The sequence below is a fragment of the Rhipicephalus microplus genome, unplaced genomic scaffold, assembly GCF_043290135.1.
Source record: "Rhipicephalus microplus isolate Deutch F79 unplaced genomic scaffold, USDA_Rmic scaffold_63, whole genome shotgun sequence".
Classification (NCBI taxonomy): Eukaryota; Metazoa; Arthropoda; class Arachnida; order Ixodida; family Ixodidae; genus Rhipicephalus; species Rhipicephalus microplus.
The window spans coordinates 383,195-399,051 of NW_027464636.1; the positions used below are offsets into that span (position 1 = coordinate 383,195).

At 43.4% G+C, this 15,857-nt stretch overlaps 1 long non-coding RNA gene across 1 annotated transcript; it reads left to right on the forward strand.

Moving 5' to 3' along the window:
- Window positions 1-14,932: 14,932 nt before the first annotated feature.
- Window positions 14,933-15,275, forward strand: LOC142789999 (uncharacterized). Its single transcript, XR_012889349.1, has 2 exons — window positions 14,933-15,066; window positions 15,149-15,275. It is a non-coding gene; the product is annotated as an uncharacterized LOC142789999 (long non-coding RNA).
- The last annotated feature ends 582 nt before the right edge of the window (window positions 15,276-15,857 follow it).

A 15,857-nucleotide genomic window follows, 5' to 3' on the forward strand; every position in this document is an offset into this window, starting at 1 on the left:
TTTGCGGCAAAGCTGTAACGTTTTTATTATTTATCCAACACCGAAGCCAACACCGGATTACCTGCGAAAAAAGCTTTCCAATGCTACCGCTCGAAAATTTACAAAGTGAAGAATAAACAGTACACAACCGTAAAAATAAGTATAGCAATAGATCTCTTGATTCGCCCGTGTCAATCTAAGAAAAACTGTTTTCGCCACAGCAAGTTGAGTTGTTATGCAACATTCGCCACCAAAAAGGAAAATATAAAGCAATAAATAGAAACCACAAATATACAAGACAGAAACAAAAATTGCAGATTAAAAATAATGTTGCAGGTAACTGCGGTTCGGGCCAAGCAAGTCAAAACTTTCATTCAATGAATCATTTATTCAACGTGCCCAGGAACAAGCGTAAGGTCTTTTTAGCAGGCGTACGCAAAAATAAACAGTTGAAACATATATTGATAATATAAATGAATTATTATTATTATTATTATTATTATTATTATTATTATTATTATTATTAGTAGTAGTAGTAGTAGTAGTAGTAGTAGTAGTAGTAGTAGTAGTAGTAGTAGTAGTAGTAGTAGTAGTAGTAGTAGTGGACACTCTCGCTTCTGCATTAAGAAGTACCGCATAAATCGGTAATGCTTTTTATTTCGTTGATATCCACAGCACTTAGATTCGATGGTTTCCATGAGTAGCCCTTTCGACGGCTTATATTGTCATATGTGTATACTCGACAGAGTAAAATGCTTTTGTACTATCAAACTTGAAAAGGGTCCGAGCAGTACTCAGCAAGAAATGTCTACGCAAGGTTACTATAGGACAAATACACACTCACTACCCACACAACGGAACGTGCATTAGTCGTTTTTCTTTTGCACCTCGTTATCCAAACACGCCCTAAGCAAGAACAAAGCATGTCTCACTTCTTAGCGCAAGAAGCTCCTGGAACACTATAACGAAAAGCCTATAACTGTTGTTTGCTTGTTTGTTCTCTTCCTTTTGTTGGTCGTACATAACGTCAGAAAAAACAGGAGGCAGTGTTTCGCAATCATAATTTTTTTTTGCCTTGTCTCGCAATGCACGTTCGCGCGATGTAAACTAGAATGTGATGATATATTTTGTTTATTTGCACTATTTTACCATTAAAAAGTGGGCTCTATATTTATCTAAAAACGATTTATATGTAGCCTGAATGTTATTGCTTCGTGTCGGGAATATATAGACACCCGAACAAGCGGCTGTTGCAGCCCTCGATAAGAACCTTTATTGATGCCGTCTCCTAGGGATCGTTCAATTTCGCAATAGAATCGGTTTTCTTTACTCAGTAAACAGAACACTATATCGGAATCTGATACGGCCAATATATCGTAGGGCTCTGGGGAAACATATATAGGCATCTTAATGCAAAGGAAGTGACCAGAAGGCCCACCACGCGGATGTAAGAAACTTATATATAGTGTGGATTTGATAAAGGTGATGGGGATTATATTGTGGTCCTTTGAGAATTCCGGAATTCGCCCGAGCTGTTCGTGGAAAAATCCTATTTATTGTGCGTGCGTGAGATGAATTCTGGAAAACATTTTTTGTCCCTGCAAGACTTTTTTTTTTAGTTAGGTTTCTTGGAACATTTCGTTTGTAAGCTCTCCGTTCCCGCTTCAAGACAAGAAAATCTTTCTGTTCATCAACGGGCCTCCTGGGAAAACATACTTGGAGAATATATTTGTCAGTTTGAAGCGGATACCAAAATCAGGCGTTTCCTAAAGATAAAACAAGTTGCACCGTGATATATAGTACAGAAAGGATATTCGAAGGATGATTGCTTTACGAAACCGTATCACGTTACCGATTTAGAAGGGATAAAAAAGTATCAATACGACTCGTCCATGATAACATTTTTATATAAAAAAATCAAGATATCTCGAGAGTGTTTTACCCCAGCATAATAGGTTGAGATATATATTTACGCCACACAACTCCTTTTCTTGAATTGCCACTGCCATTCCCTCTGGCGTGCCCGACTGCGTGAATGGGCTGAGTGAGAAATGTTTCTATTTTCGTAAAGAAAGCTACAGTAGTAAACTACAACTTTTCTTGTTCTTCAACAAAAAAATTGGTTCCAAATCTGCATGTTACACCACCAATGTAGTCTAAAGACGATAGTCTTGGATCTGGAGAGTGTGAACAAAACGTTTATTTGCTGTTCTGCGCAAGAAATTTTGTGAAGGGTATTCTGAAGGGGCTGCGTTAGTGTGCCTCGAGCGTGTAGCGGAGGTGAACGAGCGCATCGAGGCACGTTAGACACAAGCGCCATCTGGCAGTTATCTTCGAAATCTAAGGCATGCCCGACCGTGGAAAAAGATGCGCGCCAGTCACGGAGGTGATAAGGTGTAGAACACAAAGCGACTGGCAGGTGCCACCTCCGTGCCGTCGTAGCAAAGCGTTGGAAACACCTTATTTGAGTAACGCGTTGCACTGTCAGCGCCGCGCGATAAACGCTACATTCTTTAGAGTTTTTTGTGAGTGCCTCTTCTAGTATAATGGCAGACATACAAAACTACGAAGTGTTTTTATGGTGCCTGAGATATGCGCAATGATTGCTTTTTAATTGACAATCGCACAACTATGAACGCTAAACCTTGAGCAATATTGGTGGGTGCTGCGAATGGGGTTGGCCGCTAGGTGCCGTTTGAGGTATCGTTAGGGCAGACAAACAGACAAATGTACAGACAGACAGACCAAAATTTTTTTTTCGAAGGTCCCCAAGAAAGACTATCGTCTTTAATAGCGCTTACCACATGAGCATATCGTTTATGGATCATTCGTACTCTTAAAATTAAGTTAACGCTGCATCAACCCATTGCCTAAATGAAGCAATGAAGCAACGAATAATCACGAGCCGCTGAAAACACAACTTGTGTGTGTGTGTGTGTGTGTGTGTGTGTGTGTGTGTGTGTGTGTGTGTGTGTGTGTGTGTGTGTGTGTGTGTGTGTTTGTGTGTGTGTGTGTGTGTGTGTGTGCGTGGTCTTTCTATCTCTTTAGTTTCCATGCAAACCTAAACTGGTTAACCTCTCTACTTTTCTCACTCTACTGTTTCTATCTTGTCCTATTTCCCACACGATCTTCACGTCTAATTAGACGCTGAGACACCGTCTACACCTTTGCATCACTTCAACCATGTTTTACTTTTTTTAAAAACTTTAAGCAATATCACTTTATGACAGCTACAGCGTTTTCCTTGAGTGTGACACTGAAGATCATATTTTTGAAGATTAGCAATTATGGTTCATGTTTGAACTAGACGCCTCACAAGTCTTACTGCATTCACGTTCTGTCTCTGGAGACGTCTGATCTTCGGAAGAATATGGTCCTGTCCCAGAACTACTGCGTTTACTACGCTTCAACAAACCTAGTTACACGCACACAACAGGCGCTCATTAACAGTGATTAACATTGTATAATGCTGGCTGAGGACGCCTGGTGGTGTCTATAATATTTTGATTATTGATAGCCATGCGATTTCTAAGTAGAGTACTGCAAAATACGACTTAATACCTTTCGTACAGTATTGACTCATTTCAGGATATATCTGCTGCAAAACATTACCAGTGCCTAATGTGGATTCACACACAGTGAACAAGCTGCGTACGAATTTTCTGTTGGCTTTTTCATACCAGGACAGAACAGATATTCAGCCTGTGTGGTCGTTGTGATTGAATGTTTGCTTAAGCCCGGATGTGTATACCGCTCTTACTAATCAATTGGTATAGGAAGCCAAAGCAACGCATGGGGGCGCTGCAACTCTGGACACGCAGCACCATCCCTGGTAGAAAAGTAAAAATCGAGGATGTATATCGCATGTTTTCCCTTCCCGCCAATGCGCTGCCGCTCGCTTATGCGCTCGTGCAGAGAGCGCGCACTGCATTTGAGTCGCCTCACAGTGTACAGCATATAGTGTGGCTTCATAAAGATTTCTGAGCTGGATTAACACTTCCGAGAATCGAATCTAATGAAAGGAGCTAAGCTCGTTAGTCAAGTTATGATGTGGAGCACACGACGGAAGATGAGGATGCCCGAGTCACTGTGCAATGCATTTCTCCGGTCCGTGACAACACCATGTACGACGTATGCCTCGAGGTAAGTCTCATTCGGCCGACATGAAGCCACGTACTCTGTCGATGTGCTCGATTGACGTTTATCAAAACCATATAATTGTTGTTTTGATTCTAGTGATCTCTAACGTTCCGCCTACGAACGAACATAGCATTGGCCGCATTGTGCTGTCTCGGCAGGGCCGCAACGATGGTGGTGGCTGTAAGATGAACACGTTTTGCTATCGGCCACAAAAATGATAACCGCTGCGACTGCTTATCGCTGTCATCAACTGTTCCGAGGGAAGCGTGTCATTCGTACACGGAACATTAGCACTGGAATCGTCGTGCGCACTGACGCGCGAGCTGGTTTGTCACGTGGTATTTTTTGTATTTCACGGGCATTCGTAATTAAGCAAAAAACACTAACACTAAACAAATAGAATGTTATAAACTATCTATTTGGACGTTTTGCAAAACCGATCTAAATCTTTCTCATCAAATTTGTTATTCATCTTCGTTCCTTAAAAAAGTTGCTAAATAAACGAGTCTAATAAACAATATTTGCGAACACAAAACAATAGTCTGGCTAACTCCAGGCAAGGGCGAGAAACACGCATTTTGTCGCGTCGTACTTACGTGTTCCGGCATATTTTTAAACTCTGGCTAAAGTTACGTGAGACACCCTGTATAATAACAGCTTACTTCAAAGCTTCTGAAGTGGCTTCGTTATCATAACGAAGCTCAATAATGTGGTATTCAATATGTACACACCACATACCATTAGGTTTGGGTCAGAATTTAATCTCTGGTATCGTTATGTAATGAATATGCAGAAATCTTATGCAACAAACTTGCTCTGTATTTTTCCATGAAATTAAAAATTTGAAAATCAAAACAATGCAGTCTCGTTGGAATTGCTTGTTCGTAGAGTAATGGTATAGTGCAATCTTTCTATGGGCTGTTTAAATGTTCATTTAGTTCTTATTTCATACCTCACTGTACACCCAACAGCAAAATGTTTGCAAAACACTCGCTCAATACAAATGGAAATTTCTGTTCTCAGTGTCTTATGCTTCTAATCTAGCTACTTAGTGCATAGGTTGCATTTTCAACACACGCTCGAATGTTTATTTGAAGTTTGCCAGATAAAGCGACAGTAAAGCTTTCTCAAAAATTAGTTATCACGCACAGTTTCGCTGTTAGATGTTCACAATATATGCAGAAGGTGTAGACTTGGAATATAATTGTACTAAAACCAACGTATATATTTTGGCGAGACATATATTTTGACTTGAAACTCAAGTACTTAGCAATGCTTATGCACTTAACAATTTCGCACGAATTAATAACCACAACTACATTACCCACCCCACTCTGTGCACAAGCGTACGTTTCGACAATGGGGAAATGAATCTCAAATACAACTTTTCAAGCTATGCGATTGAATGCTCATTTTTGCGAAAGGCCGCAAGCGCTTGGTACAAATCACAGAAAAAAATGTCAGTAGGCCTAGTGTAGAAGAGTTAATTACACGCTTAGGAAAAGGTGTGGGCAAAGGTGTCCTCATGCACTTGTACCCTTCGCATTGCGGTGTTTCAGGACTGAAACAAGCAACCATAAATTTAAGGGTCATTTTCTTTGTTAGACACTATAGTGATGAATCAAGGAAAGCTTAGAGGTTGTTATTAGATGCCATTGTTGCGTAAATGTGAAGAAAGTAAAGAGGACGAAAAGATAACTTGTGATCTTCGAATAACGTGTCCGATCCTCTACCAACAGACCTACAACGGCAGTCATCCATCCGTCCACTTTACACGGTATAAATGCGAATTTAGACGGGGAAGCTTCAGTCAGCGCCTCCATTTGTCATTATGGTGACGCTAATGCTTAAGGTCGTTGCTACACTTGCTGATGTGTTTTCCTGATGTACTTTTTTCTTCACGTCCGCTCCTGCTTGGAGTCGAGCGACTCTGCAGTATCCTTGAAGGAATTTAAAAAATAAATGCAAATCTGAAGTTCATTCCACCGTCTTCCGCCCGCTTTTTTTCTGACTAGGTTGTGTTTGTAATTGTACTTTAGGGGAGGTATACGTGAATAAAGCAAAACTGCTTCAAGTAGTTTCGTGATATTAGCAAAAAGTTTGCACTTAGGTACTTTATCCTTTCATTACTTTTTAGTGGCAGTTCATAGGTAAAACAAAGGTACCTTAGGCACCAGCATAGCTAAGCATCAAGTGGCTGCCACTATACCAACCATCGCTGTATCTTTAGACTGCACCAGCTGTAAATTAATGCTCTCCGGTGTGCTTGCTTCAGTTTATCATCGATCTTTCCTGCGTTAATATGCCGGACGTTCGCAAGGGTCAAGTACGCACTCTCGCGGGCCAATGCCTGCCAAGGAAAGTGTCCGGAAAAGCGTATGACGACAGCGTGACGCATACTCCATCACTGTCTCGGCTTATTATACACAATGCAGCGCATCAATCTGTCTCTCCTTGTTTCACACTCTATCCAAGTTACTTTTCTTGCAGCTATTATTGTCGGGTAACTCAAAATTCCCCAACGGAATAGTTCACAGATTACCTCTTTGTCGTAGTTATACGCGTGACTCATGGGTACAAAAAATAGCATTAGCTATATACTGCCTCAAGATTTAATGCATTTTGCGTAAATTTATACAAAAGGGCGTTCGACTTAATGCAACTGCTCTCCTGAAACTTCACGAGAACCCTCCTCACCGCACGAAGACAACTTCATCAACTTCAAGCGCACTGCAAGTCATGCATACTTTCGAGCAATGCTTCGCAAGCCTCCATTAACATCTTGGATTGCAGCCTACGTCATTTATCCCAGGCATAGTCGAGACATACTCAGTGAAATTTCGTGGTTTGAAACAGTTTGGGCATGTGCGGTCTACACCATACGCGCGAGCGTGTTATTAGTCTTCTCTTTCATTCTTCTTTTCTCTATTCAATCCCCCCCTTTCCCCTTTCCCGTGTGTAGTAGCTTACTGGGTGCAACGTTTGGCTTTCTCACTCTTTATCTTCCTGAACTCATCTAGGTGAGTGATGTGCAATCTCGACATCAAAGCATGCTCAGCGCAGACAAAGGGGCAGTAAGTTGCGTCTGTACGTCAGCACTCGCCATGATTTGAGCACCCCCTTTTTTGGCTTCCTATAAACACGTGAATCACTTTTTGTGCGATCAGGATCATGCTTGTAGAACGCGTCGAAGGCACGTGGCGGCTAATGTTGCCAACCATCCCAGATTTCGCGGGGCTGTCCCAACTTTTCAGGAAGTGCCTTGAGTCTCACGCCGTTTCGGCCGGGACCACTATATGTCTCGAATATTTTCTGAATCATTCGGTTAGAAAACACTTAACACGAGAGTGTTTTACGCCGGGATTCAGGACGGCTTCACTGACGTACTCCCATCACGGAAGTGACGTTGAACAATATATACTAAAACATTGTAAAGAAAAAAACGAGAAAGCAAGCATTCGTCGTGCGGAATCGCACGGTAACCTCTCGATTCTGAACGCTCGGCGTGAACCACCACGCTTCAGAGCGTATGTTGTCTGAAGTGCTAACGGCAAGCTATTTATATACACCATACACCATTTGGAAGTTCTCAGAGCTTTGAAACTAGCACGTTTTCGTTATCAATGGAAAAATGACGCGATGGGCTCGCGTTGGGGAGCCCATCGCGTCACCACCATTACCTCCACCACCTCCACGGAGCGTGGTGTCTCCTGAGCGCGCATTTATCAGACTCGTACTTCTCGAGAGGACGAAGATCGCTTCGCACGCTGCCACGGCTGCGCTAACGAAACGAGCACGCTGCTGACACAAGACGCGGTAAGAATCAGGAGAGTTGCTCGCGCTTGTTGTTTGTGTACTTGTGCGCTCGTTTAGTGCGTCTGTCGTTTGAACAGCGCGCATTAGGTGTGGATCTGAGACAGCTGTTAGTCTGCGCTCTTCCTGTGTATGCTAATTTTGTGCGGGCTTTCTGCTTGAGGTGTGTGCTGCAAGTTTCGAGCTACTTGCCGTTCTTAACGTGACTTTGCTATTTGTGGCTGTTGCTTAAACAATGCATAACAAACGCTCAGCTACATCTCTAAAAACACGTTTCACTTTCGTGTTATACTGATTGCTATATAGGGGGATCAGCGACGTGTTTTTTATGTGATACCACGCACGCCCAACAACGCTCGTCATGCTATGAAACGCGAAGTTTGTACGAATCACGCGCCAGAAGCAATGTTGCGGCAGCTAGCAGTCTCTGCAAGGGGCTTTCGCCACTTTAGCGGAACAGGCTGAGCTTCCGAAGTGTGACACTTACGAGTACATTCTCCAGCAATAGGAAGTGTTCGAGCGGTATGCACGTAGCTAGAACAAGTACCACTTCAAGAGGCCGTCACAATCGTGGAAGTTCACTGACGTTTTTGGGGGTTTTTCCAGGGTGGGGCACCAGAGAAAGATGAGGGGGCGAGGAGGAGAGGTAGCATGGGTAGCTTTTTCGTGACAAGGTGGTATCCATATCACGGTATACGTGACATGGTGGTGGTGGTTTCCATGACGAAACAGATTGGCTTGACTTGGTTGTGCTAATCAAGCTGCGTAGCTTATTGCCACTGCATACAAAAATATCCAAAATGGCAGCCCTTCTTTACACCCCCCCTCCAGATATCATGCAGCAATAAAGAAAGCTGACTCCCTAAGCTAGCCCCCCCTGCCGCCCCCCCCCCCCCCACCATCGTCCCGACTTCCTTCAGTGAAAAGTTCCTAACCCCTACTCGTAGCACACCCTGGCTACTGCGGTGACTATATATACGCAGCTTTAGCGGCAATGATTAAAGCAGCCCAAGGCCGTTCGATGTGCTTATTGGAGTTTCTGGCATAGATTGTCGAAAGAAGAACGGACGCATTGAAACTTAATTGCAATTTTATGGCACATACTGCGCCTATTTTTTTGGCTGGTTCACATGTTCGCCGGAGGCTCGAGTACCCATTAGCAGCATTTTGACTCCATCCTGAAAAAGTGTTGCAGGGCCAACATAAGTCCTTAACTACTGAACGTCCTTCCTTGAGCGCTTGTGGCATGGTCATCACGCCGTGTCACATTCGTGCTAACTGTTCTATGAGTTTTTTTTTTTTTTTACGGCAGGTTTGAGTCTTTGAAGTCGTAGATCGTCCGTTGGCGTAAGCGACTGCGGAGAAAGCGGAAAGCCGGCACAGCACAATCATTGTATTCGTACGTAGGTAGCTCTTTCTCGTGCGTGAAATAGGGGGTACTTAACTTTCAGATTGTTTATATCTCTCCAGCATCCCATTAAAGCCCTTCACCGATCATAACAAGCTGTACAACACTGCACATCTATGCCTAACCAATGAGGCTTCGTTGAAAACATTACCTTCCGACTCTACCAAACGGCGTCGAAAGACCAGAACACAAGCAAGAAACATACAGAACACCACGAGCGCACCTGGCGCCCAGTATGTTTCTCGCTTGTGTCCTCGTTTTTTCGCGCTCTTTAATAACGTCTAAAAGCTATCAACCAGCTAGCCCGCCAGAATATTGCACTGAAATGCCTTACGAAAAAAAGAAAAACTCACGTATCAGCGTACCAGTCTACATATTATTCATTGATAAACAACACCAATGAAGTGGCCAATAAGAGCAGTAAGTGCTCATAATTGTATTTAAAAAACGCCTATATTATGCTGCTGAAGGTTCCTGGAGAGTTGGTGTCCTGAAGTATCGCCTCTTTCTCATATGCTATAGATGGCCTATCCCAAGTGTTCTTGGGTATTGTCTTTCGGCATTTGCAACGCTACCTGAGGGGGTGGTGGGGAGGGCGGAGAGGTTTTTGTTACATATAAGCGTTAGAACGGATCCAGCACCGGTTGCCAGCGGGTAGTTTTGTGCCGGTTATTCTGCACAGAGGTGTTTAGTGCATTCGCCCTCGGCAAACATTTTTAAAAAGCTGGAGGAGTTTTCTGATGAGCGTTATAAGCAACAAAGTTTTGTGCGAAACTGGGTAAGAACGAGTCCAAGACTCTCAAAAAGCTGAGAAAAGCGTGCAGTGAAGACACCATGAAACAAAGCCAAGATATCATGCGGCACAAGAGGGTCGGGAGTTTATCAACGACAGCGACCACTCGGGACGCCCGTCTAAATCCTAAATGGACGACTCTTGGCAAAAAGTACGTCAAGTTTTGTACAAAAACTAGTGATTGAGTGTTCGGATGATCGTACAAGATTGTAGAGTAACCAAAAAATCGTCCATCGTGTTTTCACGAAGTATTTGGCAATGAGGAAATTCTGCACAAAAATGATGCCAGAAGTCCTGAAGAGGAATATGAAAAAGGGGCCACATATGCACTCATTCTCTACCACTTGCTAAAAAAATGTGTGGTGTTGCTTTGTAAACGTTGTTCTCAATCTTGTGTAAGAACTGTGTGTCACTGCAAAACGCTCCCCATCTGCACTTTTAGTAAGTTTTTACGCATATTTAGTTATCGCTGACATGATATCTGTAACTTTGGGCTCACTGTACTTTTAAAAGCAGTTACGAAACACATAGATAATGATGATATCGAGGAAATAAAGGCCAGAGTTGGGTTACAAAGTGCTACATCGCAAAGAAATTGCGAGGTACTAGGTAACATGACCCGCATTCTTATAGCCCGAATCTTCGAAAGAAAGCACTCGGTTTTCGTCTCATCGGCTTGGTGCGTGTAACAGCTAACAGTTAGTGACATAACAAATGGCGTGCAGCTGAAGGAGTTCCACTTTGCCAACAATTTTTTTTAGTTACCAATTTTTTACTTCGCCCCATAACTTGAAATTGAGCCTAAAAACATGGGCGCAACAACGTTATACAAGTTGGGAACTTTAGTCGCATACATGGCGGTGCACTTTCGCAACCTCTTCAGGGCCAAGCATGCACACATGCGTCCGCTGAGCGTGTTGTAAAACTAGGTGAGTGGGCCCTCCTGGGATTACATTTCGAAGTCCCTATGTATCGAACTTCTATGTTATCACTTTTAGGAGGCTAGATATTATAATCAGGATCCCAGTGTGTAAGTTGCCTTGAACCTCTGCGTGTTCTGGGGAGTATATTTTGATACCTTGAAAGCTGTCGTTGACAGAAGCGAAGGCTAAAGATCGAGGTGATGCACGGAGAAAGACAAAACTGCCAATAGAGGAGTTTTTTTTCTCGAATATTTCTCTGTAAATCGGAACAATGCCATCTGACCGTGGCAGTCAAAACTTTATTAGAAGAAGCAAATCGGCATAGCACACAATAATGAACGACGCTTCAGGCACGGGTGCGACTAAAGGGGCCAAAAGCTCTCTCCGAGATTTATGTCTTATCAGTACTGTGTGTGTGCGTGTGCGTGTGCGTGTGCGCGTGCGCGCGCGTGTGTGTGTGCGTGTGCGTGTGCGTGCGTGTGTGTGTGTGTGTGTGTGTGTGTGTGCGCGCGCGTGTGTGTGTGCGCGCGCGCGTGTGTTTGTGTGTGTGTGTGTGTGTGTGTGTGTGTGTGTTTTCTGCGTTTCACGTGACCGAAAAGCGGATTCATCATCGTTTCATAAGACATTTATTTAAATATTTTAGCGAAAGTATCTTTTCACGCATTCAAGCGGGGCCAAGCAAGACACGGGGACCAATCACAACAGCTTCCAAGCGGTGCCAAGACATCGGGGGCCAATTTGCAACAGCGTTCCTGTAAAATGGCACTCATCCTTAGCCACACGAAATGACTCTTTCTTTATAGCTTTTACATTTTTCTAAAAAGAATTCTTTGTTAGGTTAACTGATCGTGTATAAATGGTGAACGCCACTGAGTTCAAAAAAAAAAGGATTGCAGTAAGCACAAGCAAGGAGATGAGGGAAAGCTCTTGTCCTCGACTTCTATCTTGGTTCCAAGCTTAACTTTTTTTTTTGTTCGAGCTAATTGATGCCAACCTGTTTGCATATTTTTCTTCATCTAGAAAGTTTCCCATTTACATAAAACGTCAATATTGCCTCCTTCTTTCTAATCCATCGGACCGGAATCGTATTATTGAAAAATTGTTGAACAGAGAATATCGGTGAAGTGAAACATTCTGTGAACAGGCTCGACTCCTCGAAGCGTCAACTGTACTCCCTTGCACAATGGTTACGTTCTATCAAAAGCACACTCAAGCTGGTGGCTGTGTAGGTCGGAATTCAAAGCGGAGTATGGAACACTTGTTTAGAAATTTCATTCCCAGAGAAAGCGGTAATTTAACTTTATCGAACATTTCTCGTCTAGGAAACTTTTGCTGTTGGTAGTACTTAGTTATCGATGTCCTCCACCTTCAAAAGTGGCTGAAGAAACGAAGTAGCCTGTGCGAAAAGTTGGAAACAACAAATGGGTAGGCAGAGGTTATTTCACGCCTAAGATCAATATGGGCAGTGCCACTAGGTGTCAAAATAACTGGCGACAAACGATCGCAAATGGCCGCTTTTTTTTAATGGTGACTGCTTCGGTTCAAACGTTCACTGCTTGATTTTTGAAAATGGTAATCTTTTTTAGGGTATTTTAACACAAAAAAATTATTCTGTCTGTCTGTAACATGATACAGCCACCCGTTGAAAATATAAGCACTAGCTGAATGCCAAGCCATCTGGTGTCCACCTTTATTACTTGTGAATATTTTAGTTCAAACAGCAAATATTACGCTTATCTGAGGCGCCACAGCAATACGGATGTATTAGATGGTGCGTTACATTACTACAAAATGCATAGATACATAATTCTAATGCTCCTAGTGTTTTTAACGATGCGCTGAAAATGCAGTGCTATGCCCTAAAAAGCACTCTGCCGACGATATGGTGCTGCCATCTGCCATTGGGCCTCCATAGGTTCTGCACAAGCTACTGTTTCGCGACATTACTGCAAGATATCGGTATCTCAGGCAACGCCTTCTCTGTTATATTAATGCCAACAAAATGCAGCCGATTCAACAGAGAGGGGGCCTCGCCTGAGGCAAGGCGAAACATAAATGGCCGCTATATGAAATACAACCCATGACTGAGCAAGACGTGCCCCAGGACCCATGTAATACAGCCGGCAGAACATCTTGCGGCAACATTCGCTGTGAAACACGCAGATCTATGGCCAATTTTTCGATGCGGAACAGCTTAGGGCGGTGTTCAATCCGGCGTTGTGCAGACTGACCCCTCTTACTGCGCATGCGCTAAATCTGGCCCAAGCGCTGCCGGAACACCCTCATGAGCTAGCGCGTTTTGGTTTGTGTAAAGGGCCGGGTGATGCTGTGGCCTCTTCCCCTTGCACTGTCTCAGCAATTCTGGGATGGCGTTGTGGAAAGAGATTCTACATTTGCGTTAACCTAGTCAGAGCGCACTGGCACTTGGTAGCGCCAGCGCGTTGGGGCCTGCATAAATGGCTGTGTAAGAGGCTGTGGCCTCTCCCCCTCACACTTGCTGAACAATCGCGTGATGGCGTCGGGGAACGAGATTCTGCAGACGCGCGATGAACCCACGTACCCCCGCGTGGCGCGGTGAGGAACCCGCACGGCGTGTCCAGGACGCGTAACAGTCAGAGAAAATACACTGAATTCATGGTGCGCTCCCTTTGCAAGGACGCATTAACATAGGGTAAGATTCCTGTGACGAATGAAACATTAAGTCGACTCATGCGCTGCTTTGCATGCTAGTGATAGTTCCCTTTTTATCTCACGATCAGCTGATGTCTTAACAGTGTTTGCTGTCGGGCTATAGTTGGTACATGGCGAACGAACAACTTGTGGCGCGAGTACTCACACACAGCCATACATAAATTAGGCAGTCATTGCATCAGCGTTCTTTCCGTCCCCAATTATAAGATTCAGCATTGCGTCCTGGTTGACAGGATTTAACTAAGTGGTGTTGCTAGAGATCGTGTTATTTAACTTTGTTTCGTCTTTTGCGCGAGCCTGATGTTTGTGAAGCAGAGCTATTGGAAGTATAAAAGTTACTTGCAAGTGTGCGCTTATTCGCATCTGTGTTTCTTCATCGATGTCCGAGCATTTGCGCCATCACTTCTACTTTAAACGCTGATGGCCTGTTCCTGCGCTCTTGAAAGCCTAAAAGTTTGGTGGTGGCCGCAATAGCCATCCTCTGAAACAACCAGATGTGCTAGAACAGGACATCCGTTTATTTTACGGAGCAACGGTGGTGCCAATAGACGTGAATGCAGTGCGGTACGGGTGTCGAGTAAGGAACGTCTTTAAAGATACGTTTGTTTAGAAAAAGTGTTTAACGATTTAGAGCAATTGGTACTCTACTATGGGAGAGCAGAAGCCGTCCCAGTCCGACGACCAGTAAAGAAGCTCATGCTTCTCTACAGAAGCTGCACAATGAAATCATTCGAAAGAATTTTCCAGATGGACAGAGCCGTGCATACCAAATATGGGTAGATGGAAACGTAGTCATATGATGGTAAAGATTCAACTGAAGCAGAATGTTGTTCTTTTCTTTTTCTTTTGCATAACTACTTTATAAGAGGTGACCAGCACTTTCATTGATTAAGTGTGTATTATATATGCCCTGCTTCCCGCAAAGACAGCCGCAGCAACGAGGCGCCTACTATTAAAAGAAATGAAAAAGAAAAGCGCGCTTGCCACACTGACATATATGGTTCTGACGCAAGCGCACTGTTGAAACTTTGCAAAATACTTTCGCGTTTTAATGAAGACAAAGAGTAGAAATAAAACTAAATAAAAAATAGTCTGACACTGCAAAGTGGGCATTGCTGCTTTATATTCACAAAAGCCGTTAGAGACCGTCTCTAATATATTTCCATTTTGTATTATTACCTTTTAGGAACGTGTGCAGCATAGCGAAATTTATGGGAACTCCCAATCATCGCCTCAACACACTCAATGTCACACAGGCTCCAGGATGCTCTTTGCCATAGCTTCAAAGGCCACGAGATATAGAATGCACCCAAAGAGAGGTAAGAGTGAGATACAAAAATTCTTTTTAAGCCCCGACAACATAACAGCTTTGGCCGAAGTATTGTGTCATCTCTCTTTCAGTTTCCGCGAGAACGACCCAAGGTAAATTTGATCTTGGCACCACTTTCTCGTGACAACAAGAATGAGTTGTTCGCAAATGCCTTTCTAACCATCATAGCAAAAAAATAAACTCATACGAAATCACTACCGCACTCGACTGCTGTACAGAACTAAGTAATACCTAAAAAAGCTATTCTACAGCGAGGTAGAAACTGCAATATTGGCATGAAAAAAGCATTGTGGTGCATAACTTGGCTTTAAATGCGCTTCGTGGAAATGTCTTGGAAGAAACATTGCAATGTCACGCAGAGGAAAAACTGTGCACAATCAGGGCTGCAACATTATTACGCACAATGACATTTAATGTATTGCACGCGCCATAAGTTGCAGAAAACATTCCCAACGGAGCGTGAACAATGCTCTCAACATTTATTTTTTCCTCCTTTGCTTTCTCTGTTACACATCGGGCTATTGTGATTCTGCGTCTTTCATGAGTCATAAAATACTATATTTTGATTGTCTTCTATAAATTAGCACGCTGTCTAGGGCAAAACGTTTATTTTGGTAAGTTGGAGCATGTTTCGAGAAATTGTAAGACGCAGCCCACCAAGGCAAACAGGGGAAAGGAAAGCGTCAGTTACAGTTAACTTCAACGAGAAGAAGAACTGCTGGCTTGAACGAAAACTACTGGGAGCCCTCTGCATAAGAAGGAATGAAATCACCGCCATAG